The sequence below is a fragment of the Silene latifolia genome, chromosome 8 (assembly GCF_048544455.1).
Source record: "Silene latifolia isolate original U9 population chromosome 8, ASM4854445v1, whole genome shotgun sequence".
Taxonomy (NCBI): domain Eukaryota; kingdom Viridiplantae; phylum Streptophyta; class Magnoliopsida; order Caryophyllales; family Caryophyllaceae; genus Silene; species Silene latifolia.
The window spans coordinates 105271547-105280302 of NC_133533.1; the positions used below are offsets into that span (position 1 = coordinate 105271547).

At 38.4% G+C, this 8756-nt stretch overlaps 1 non-coding gene across 1 annotated transcript; it reads right to left on the reverse strand.

Moving 5' to 3' along the window:
* Positions 1–210: 210 nt before the first annotated feature.
* On the reverse strand, positions 211–317 carry LOC141597780 (small nucleolar RNA R71). Its single transcript, XR_012522996.1, has one exon. It is a non-coding gene; the product is annotated as a small nucleolar RNA R71 (small nucleolar RNA).
* Positions 318–8756: the final 8439 nt, after the last annotated feature.

Genomic DNA, 8756 nt, shown 5'->3' on the forward strand with positions numbered 1-8756 from the left:
CATATAAAGACTTTTTGTGACTATTGTGATGTGATTTCTCAAACCAGAGTTACTCAAGACCAAATCTGATGGGTCTTATTTCCTTTTTCTTTGATTGGTACCGCGAAACAATGGTTAAAGAGCCTAGACAAGGCTACTCTTGGTATTGACTCATGGAAGAAATTGGCACTTGATTTTTACAAGAAGTTCTATCCTCCGGAAAAGACTAACATGTTGAGAGCCCAAATCACCGGATTTAAACAAAGGGATGAAGAATCTTTGTATGAAGCATGGGAGAGATTCAAGGGTACTTGCCGATCTTGTCCACATCACGGACTTAGCGAATGGTTCCTTGTACAACAATTTTGGAATGGTCTATATGAAGACTCCCAAAACATTCTCAATATGGGATCAAATAGTATGTTCACCAAAGTTGATGACAATCAAACATGGAACAATATTGAGGAAATGGCGGTCCATAACTCACAATATAGTAGACCTCGCAAGGCTACGAGAGGAGGAAAGCATGAGGTGGATTCTATTACTCAATTGGTTACTCAACTTAGTGCTCATATTGATACCATTAATTTGAAGTTTGAGAAGGCTATGGCTAAGCTTGGTGAGGCCTCCAAATCACCTAAGCAACATGTTAATGCCATGGTGGCATTTTCATCAATTCCAAGTGGATTATGTGAGAGTTGTGGAACTTTGGGACATGACCAAAGTGAATGTAGGGGAACAAGTGAATGCTTTCCAAGAATACAAAAGTGGTACCCCTTATTCCAACTATTACAATGAAAACACCAAATTCCATCCAAACCTCTCATACAAAAGCCAAAATGTTCAAAACCCTCAAACAACATACACCCCACCCCCAATGAGAAACCAAGCTCAAAGACCCTTTTACAACCAAGGCCAAGGTTATAAAAATCAAACTCCATACAATCAATCCAATGACCAAGGCTTTGATGTTCGAAAAGCGGTCCTCCAAATGCAAAAGAACCAACAATAATTCTTCACTCAAATGCAAAAAGATAGTCAAGCAAAAGACATCACCATCAACAACATCCTAGCCCACACCAAAATGTTGAAAACTCAAATGTCTCAATTAGCATCTTCTAGCTCTCAAAGACAAAATGGGCAATTACCACCTCAAAGTAATCCCCTAAGACATGAAACGGTGAGTGCCATCCATTTAAGGAGTGGTACAAGGTATGAAGGGGCAAAGAAGCAAATTGAGGATGCTAGTGACAAGGAAAGAGTTGTGGAGAACTCTAAGGAAGAAGAACCCACCATTCAAGAGGTTTCAAAGAGAAAGAATGAAGAGAAGGCTAAAGAGAAGGAGCCTATTGTGATTAGACTTCCATTCCCAAGTCGTCAAGCTAAGCCTAAGTTTGATGAAAAACTTGGAAAGTTCATGGAGATTGTGAAGAACTTAGAAGTCTCAATTCCATTCACGGAATTAATCAATCACGTTCCGGCCTATGCAAAATACATGAAAGATATTCTCACCAAGAAGAAATCCATCCGGAAGCTTTAGACGATTGCTTTCACTAAAGTAAGTTGTGTTATTCTTCAAGGAAGCTCACCTCCAAAACTCAAAGATCCGGGAAGCTTCTCCATTCCATGCACTATTGGTGACACTACAATCAACAAAGCTTTATGTGACCTTGGGGAAAGTGTAAGTGTCATGCCATACTCGGTATGCAAGAGGCTAGGAATGAGAGAGCTTAAGTGCACTAATATCACGCTTCAAATGGCGGATCGATTAACAAAGATACCTTTAGAGGTATGGGAAGATGTGCCCGTTAGAATTGGAAAATTCTTCATCCCGGTAGATTTTGTTATTGTTGATATGGAGAAGGACTCCAACATTCCTATCATCTTAGGAAGGCCTTTCTTGCACACCGCGGGAGCGGTGATTGATGTGAAACAAGGAGAACTTACACTTGAAGTGGGAGATGAAACAATCACTTTTAATCTTGACAAGACAATGACAGCTCCCCGACTACATGAGCCATGTTTCATGGTTGATCATTATAGCCGAGAAAGTGATAGGAAGAAGTTGGCATCTCAGTGCAAAGAACAAGCTATGGGTAATGAATCACCACCCATATGGAAGAAGAAAGAAGATAAGTCTCAAGATGCTCCATCCGAAGAGCAAGAAATTTTCGATAAAGAGAGCTTGAAAAGCTCATTCATGACAAGTAATGAAAAAGGCCTCATTGGCCATGACAAGAAAGAAGAAGAGTTGCTCTTGTCAACTCATGATACTATTGGGGAACAAGTAGATGAAGTATGCGGTCTTTGGGATGATAAATTTGAAGGGTTATTCAATCCTTATATTGGTAATGCTATGACCCAAGACCACAACGAAGAGCAACATGTGCAAAGGTCTATTGTAGATCTTTATCATAACAATGAACAAACTTTCGACTACTTCTTCAAGGTGTTGAGGAACATCAACAACACCTTGGCTTTGCCCCATTGACATCTCATACATGGATGAGAATTTGGTGGAGTCCTCCCTAAACCACCACTTGTAAATATTCTAACCCCTTAACTTGCATTTTACTTATTACATTGCAGTTTTTGTCAATTTTGGATTTGTCTTTTTATGCCTTGATCAAGATTTTCATTTCGAGAGAAAGTAAGGGAGGGACTTAATTATTTATGGGTTATTTAACAAGAATACTCTAAACTATTAGGGTCCTTCTCAAATTACTCTGAACTATAATTTAACTCGCATTATAATCAACTATTACACTCCTTATCTTTTAATAGAATTGCGTCTTTTATAACCTGAAGTAGCAGGTTAAGTAGATTCACCCACAAATTCTCATTGAAGACGGCACGTATCCGTCACTTTGGAGTGACGGATACCATTTCCTCTCACAAATGATCCAAATAGAAGAGAGAGGGAAGCACATGGGAGTGCCCCCACCTTGTCCCCCCTATTCGTTTTTGAGTGGCATTACCCGTCACTTGCTCCGACCCGTCTTCAGCAAGACTATTTGGTATTCACCGGCCCCTTCATTCATATTTTTACTTTTCTTCATCCTTCTCTACAATTTTCCCTTTTTCTCCCCTTAAATTTTGTTCCATTTTCATCTTCATTAACTCCAGCCTTAATTTTATTTCCTCCTTCCTTCTAATTATCTTCCATTTTTTTTTTCATCCCTGAAAATTTTCAACTTTACCTTGTTCATTTTTTATTTGTATTTCACTTGAAAGATATGTGGATAATTGTATTTGTTTTGTTGTTTGGAGATTTGTGCTTAGAAAATGGTGGATGAATTAACTGAGGTTATCTGCAATTAAACTCATAATTATAATATGTTGCATCGTCAATTTCACTCTAATTTTATATGCACATAAATAGGCTTAAACTAATTTGTGATTCCTGTAATTTATGAATCTGTGGATCAGAAGTCTTCTCTGGGTTTCTTTGTTTTTGAATAAATTCATAACTAACATCTATGTACAGTTTCAAGTGTAATTGAGGAAAAACATCATAAAACAAAATGCAATTGTCGAGGACAACTCACATATGTCAACTCTTAATGCAAAAAATGGTGAAAAACAACCACTTAAAGCATCTTTTCTCTTCATCAATTCGTCAGTTTTACATGAATTTAAGTATAACCAAAACTTCATTTATTTGATTCCACATTTCTTACTGTTTCACAATTTTTTACCCCTAGATCAAACCTTTACTCTTAAGTTATTTATTGTTAGGTAGGATCAAAGTAAGTCCACCTCTTGTTCAAAATTTTACTAAGAATTACCCGATTTCACACCCTGTTTGTAGAAAGTGAGGATAATTATGAGAATTGCATAGAGTTTGGCTCTAATTTTATGTTGAGAAGCATAGATTGATGATATAGCTTAGTGTTGTGAACACAGGCAGATCATGGTACACTACCATAACATAGTTTAATGAAGGTTTGAGAGAAGAGTCTTCGATGGCGTTTTTGAGATCTATATAACAGATTAGATGAGAAGAGGAGTTTGAAGATGAGGGGTTTAAGTGTTCAACATAGGATAAAGCAACTACAGAGTGAAGGCAACCTACTAAATAGGTAGCCCTTCCACCAATTCTATTAAAAGATGAGGAGCGTAATAGTTCAGTATATTGTGGGTTAAATTATAGTTCAGAGTAATATGAGAAGAGCACTAATAGTTTGGAGTATCCTTGTTAAATAACCCATTATTTATTGATATGTAGTGTTTTGACATAGTGTGGGGATAGCAATTGCCTAGGCTATCCGAGCCTTCGTAGTGCCCCCAAAATGAAGACCAAAGGAATGAAGAGTAAATGACTCGGGTTATGAAAAACCCACGGGTAGAACTGAATCCGTGTAGAGCAGTGACAATCCGAGTGGCCCGATAAGAATCTGCTCGTCTTGAAGAAAGAATCCGAGCTTCCTGGGAGTAAGACGCTCATCCTGAGAAAACTGGGAAAGAAAGATTTTGGTCTGACTGAAGATCCGAGCGTCTCCAGAAAGAATCAGCTCGTCTCAGTCAAGACGCTCGTCTCACTTAGAGTCCGCTCGACCTACTGCTTTTAAAATTTGAGATTTCTCCCTATCAAGGAATCCGAGCGTCCTCAAGGAAATCCGCTCGTCTCCCTCCAGAAAGACGCTCGTCTCCATCAAAAGACGCTCGTCTCAGCATGGTCTTCTTTTCTGAAATAAGCTGACAGAGAATCTGAGCGTCCCGACCCAAATCTGCTCGTCTCCCCTGTGCAATTCTTATTTAACGGGATTAAAACCCCCCTTTTTCCAATTCATTTTACTCATTCAAAACACAAACACATCTCCAAAACCCTCAAAACCCTCATTCTCTCCATCCATCAAAATCAATTTTCTCAACCAAATTCATCCAAATCAATTCCAAACTCCCTCAAAACTCAAACAAATCACTCCTTTGTCAACAACAAGCAATTAAAACACCAAAATCCTCAAGTTTTGAATTGATTTTCCAAGGTACAAAGCAACTTCCAAATTTCCTAAATCGATTTGGGTCTTATTGAAACTTAAGGAATTCAAGCAAATTTTTGGGTGTTACTACATACAAGGAGAAGGTGGCTAGAACAAAAGGTGGAAACAAAGCATCTTCAAGGAAGACTCCTTCAAAAAGACAACAAGTTCTTCAAGCATCTAAGGCTTTGGTGGTTCAAACTGCAAGGATGGAGATTCAAGAGACTACTCCTCCTATGGTGGAAGCTACTACTTCTACTCCGGTTGTACAGCAATTGCATGATTTTCCGGAGGTAATTTTCACTTCCGATTCTCATAGGAAGAAATTTATATCCCTTGCTAAGAAATCTATCTTAACCACCAAGTTCATATGCCAAGAGACCTTGACCAAATTGGGTGTCTTTGAACAAACCAAGACCTTCTTCGAGTCCATGGGATTGCGTATTTTGTTTAATATACAAGAGTTGACTTACTCATCCCTCACCTTATAGTTTTTAAGCTCATTGAAAGTTACGAAGGTGGAGACCCGAACAAATATTTAATTCCGCCTCGAGAATAAGGATAGGATAATTTCCTTTTGTGAGTTTGGTAAAGTTTTTGGCCTTAGCAATGACTCGACTTTTATGAAGAAGCCCCCAACCAAATATGATCCCGCTCCTTTGTGAAAAGTAATTACCGGGAGGAAATTTGAGTCCTTCCATGAAAGTCGTGCCCTCTATGTCCTTCACCCGGGCATAAGAGTATGGCACAAGGTAGTAGGAAACACACTTATTGCTAGAAAAGGGGACAAACCACTTCACCGAGCTTGATTTTATTTATCTCGAGTCAACATTGAATATTGGTAGAGAGTTCACCACACAGTACAATATTCTTCAACTTTTGATTGAGAGGTGGCTCAATATCGATCATGCCAAAGAAGGTGCGGCTTTTATTGTCAATGGAGGCTTGGTAACTTGGTTGGCTAAACACTTCAACCGAAATTCCAATGGCTCAAGAACGACACTCTTGACAACAAATTCGAGTGGTTAACAAAGGATGCCAAGTCCTTCACTTTGCCGAGCAAAATATGCCGACTCAATGTCCATAGGCCGCATTACCTCCTCCCACTCTCCGAGGAAGCCAATTACATCATTCAACACCAAAGGGAGGACATTGTCTAGCCTTCCTCCTCTATTATCACCCCACCTTACCCATTCCCCTACCATGAGTTTCAACTCGAAAATGTTAAGGCGGGGAATGATTACTTGACTCTTTTGATGCAACAAATGCATAAGGGGATGCCCATGAGGATAGAGTCAAATGTATATAGGGCATAATATCCGCCCCTCTTACATCTAGCTAGACAAGGACTCCTTGACCCATCTTGTCCTTTGCCTAGTTAGGCGGATAGGGAGGTTTTCTTTCCTAGTGCTTCTAAGGGTGTTGGTTCGGGTGAAGAGGAAGTTGTTATTGAGAGTGGTGGAAGAGGAGATGAAGAAATTGGAGAAGGAAATGATGAAGAGAATGAAGAAAATGATGAAGAAGAGGGTAGTGAAGAAGAAGGGAATTCAAGTGCTAGTGATGAAGTCTCCGGATCCATGGAGGTTGATGATGATTCAAATGAAGAAATTGATGATGATGGGAGTGACGTCACCATGGGCGACAATTGAGGATTAGCAATCTCTTGGGAGGATGCCACAACACTTTGTGAGTCTCTTACACCTTTTTTAAGCTTTGTTTATTTCTCTTATTTTTCTTGAAATTTTATCTTGGTTGTTTCTTTGAGTCCTAGCAACATTTAGAGGACTCACACCTCGGTCCTTTTTAGGTGTTTCTTTTATTGTTCCCACATGTAAAATCCAAAGTGAAATTGTAGTTTCATGCATAGTACTCTTATGCATGAACTCCCCCAATTTTTGACATTAGCAATAATGTCTTTATTTTGGTTTCGGGAAGTTTATGCATATGCATTGGGAGTTAATTTAAATTATGCTCTCCAACATAACAAAACTCATGCATCATATAGTTTAGTTTAGTTCCATCACTTGTTTATATGTCATATAGCTTGCATTTAGCTTAGAAATCATGCATTTTCATATAGTTTGCATAATTTCCTATCGTATTGGCCATTGAGGACAATGCCCATACTAGTGTGGGGATGGGAAATTATAACATGACACTTTTAAAACAAAAATGATAAAAATTGAAAATTTTTGAAAAATACAAAATTATGTCTTTTTATTTCGCAAAAATGCAAAAATCCAAAAACATGTTCTTTTCCTTTATAGCATAGACTTGTATATATTGTGTCTGTATATATTGTGTTTGCCCATCCTTTTTCACATTGATCGACTACGCCGCATCCGAGACATGAGGATATAGAAGACCGCATGGTATGATCTTTCCAATCTCCTTTTTCCTCTTTATGTTAATGACTATGTGGCTTTATTTTGATTGATGCGGTAAAAACAATGTGATTATAGGATTGCATCTAGATTATTTGGCATACTAGTTGGTAGAAGCATATGCATTAGGTTGTATAAATGTGTTGCATCATGGCATATAGTTGCATTTAGGAAAATCTTGTGAAAGCATCTATTTGGGAAGTTTGATAAGTGTATATAGGCCCTTATAGATAATTTTTATTCTAAAGACTTTGCTTGTTAGAATGCTTGTAAAACACCCTAGGATGTGTCATGCTAGTATCCTTTGACCCATGGATTAAGGCCTGGTCAAGAGTACCTTATGGTGTGATAACTCCTTGGCTACCGTTTATTCCAAGGTGACCCTTGAAACTATCCAACTATCCATCATCCATGTTCTACCACATTTTGTCATCAAAGGGAATGGGCACAAATATTGTTCAAATTTGAGTTCAAGAATTGAAATGAAAAGTCAAGAAAGTTTGCAAATAGCATCAAAAGAAAAGAGGAGTAACAAAATGAAAAAAAAAATGAAAATAAAAACTCCTATGCTTCAAAAATAAGCACCCTTACTACAAATGGGGTAGCTTTGACAATGTTCAAAAGAAAATGCAAGAAAAAGTTCAAATTGTCAAGTGTTGAAAATGCCAAACATCAAAAGAAATGGCAAAAATAAAGTGTTCTCAAAATGTTAAATGCCACAAATTGGGAGGAAAAACAACAACAAAAAGCGAACTCCCATATGAAACTCAAATTCTATTGATCCCTTTTCATCATATCCACTTTTGCATGGTAGAGAGGGGACGACCCTTCTTCTTGTCTAGGCAAGAAGGGGAATTCCGCGATCCTCCAGTGTTTCTAACACCATAGGGAGTCTACTCTTGACGAAAGCATTAAACAATTGAGGACAAAGGTACCCTAGCTTGACACAACTTGGAGGTGATTTATTGGTATCCTTCAAAGCTTAGTAGTTTGAAGAAACGTATCTATGATGGAATGTGTACCCTTAGATTACTTCCCTTGTAGATAATTTCCGCCACTTAGATGAGGAAAGTGGGTATTCATTTTTGAAGATGCATCCATACTTGTTTTGTGTGCTTAAATGATTGGATGTGCCGCCATTTTGGCAAGCCCCACATTTTCTTACAAGAAGGCATCCTACCTCATGGTTGTCTTATTGTGAGTTGAAGGGGCGGAGTGAGACCCGCTAATTGTCTCACATCAGCTATATTAGTAGGTTAGTTTGAATAAGGGTCCTAGTTTTTGTCACCTCTTTACTCGGGACGAGTAAAGGTTCGGTTTGGGGATATTTGACGTGACTCATATTGGAGCATATTTAGTCCCCGAATTAACCTCATTCCTATGCTTTTTAGTGCATAATTAGGTCATTTAG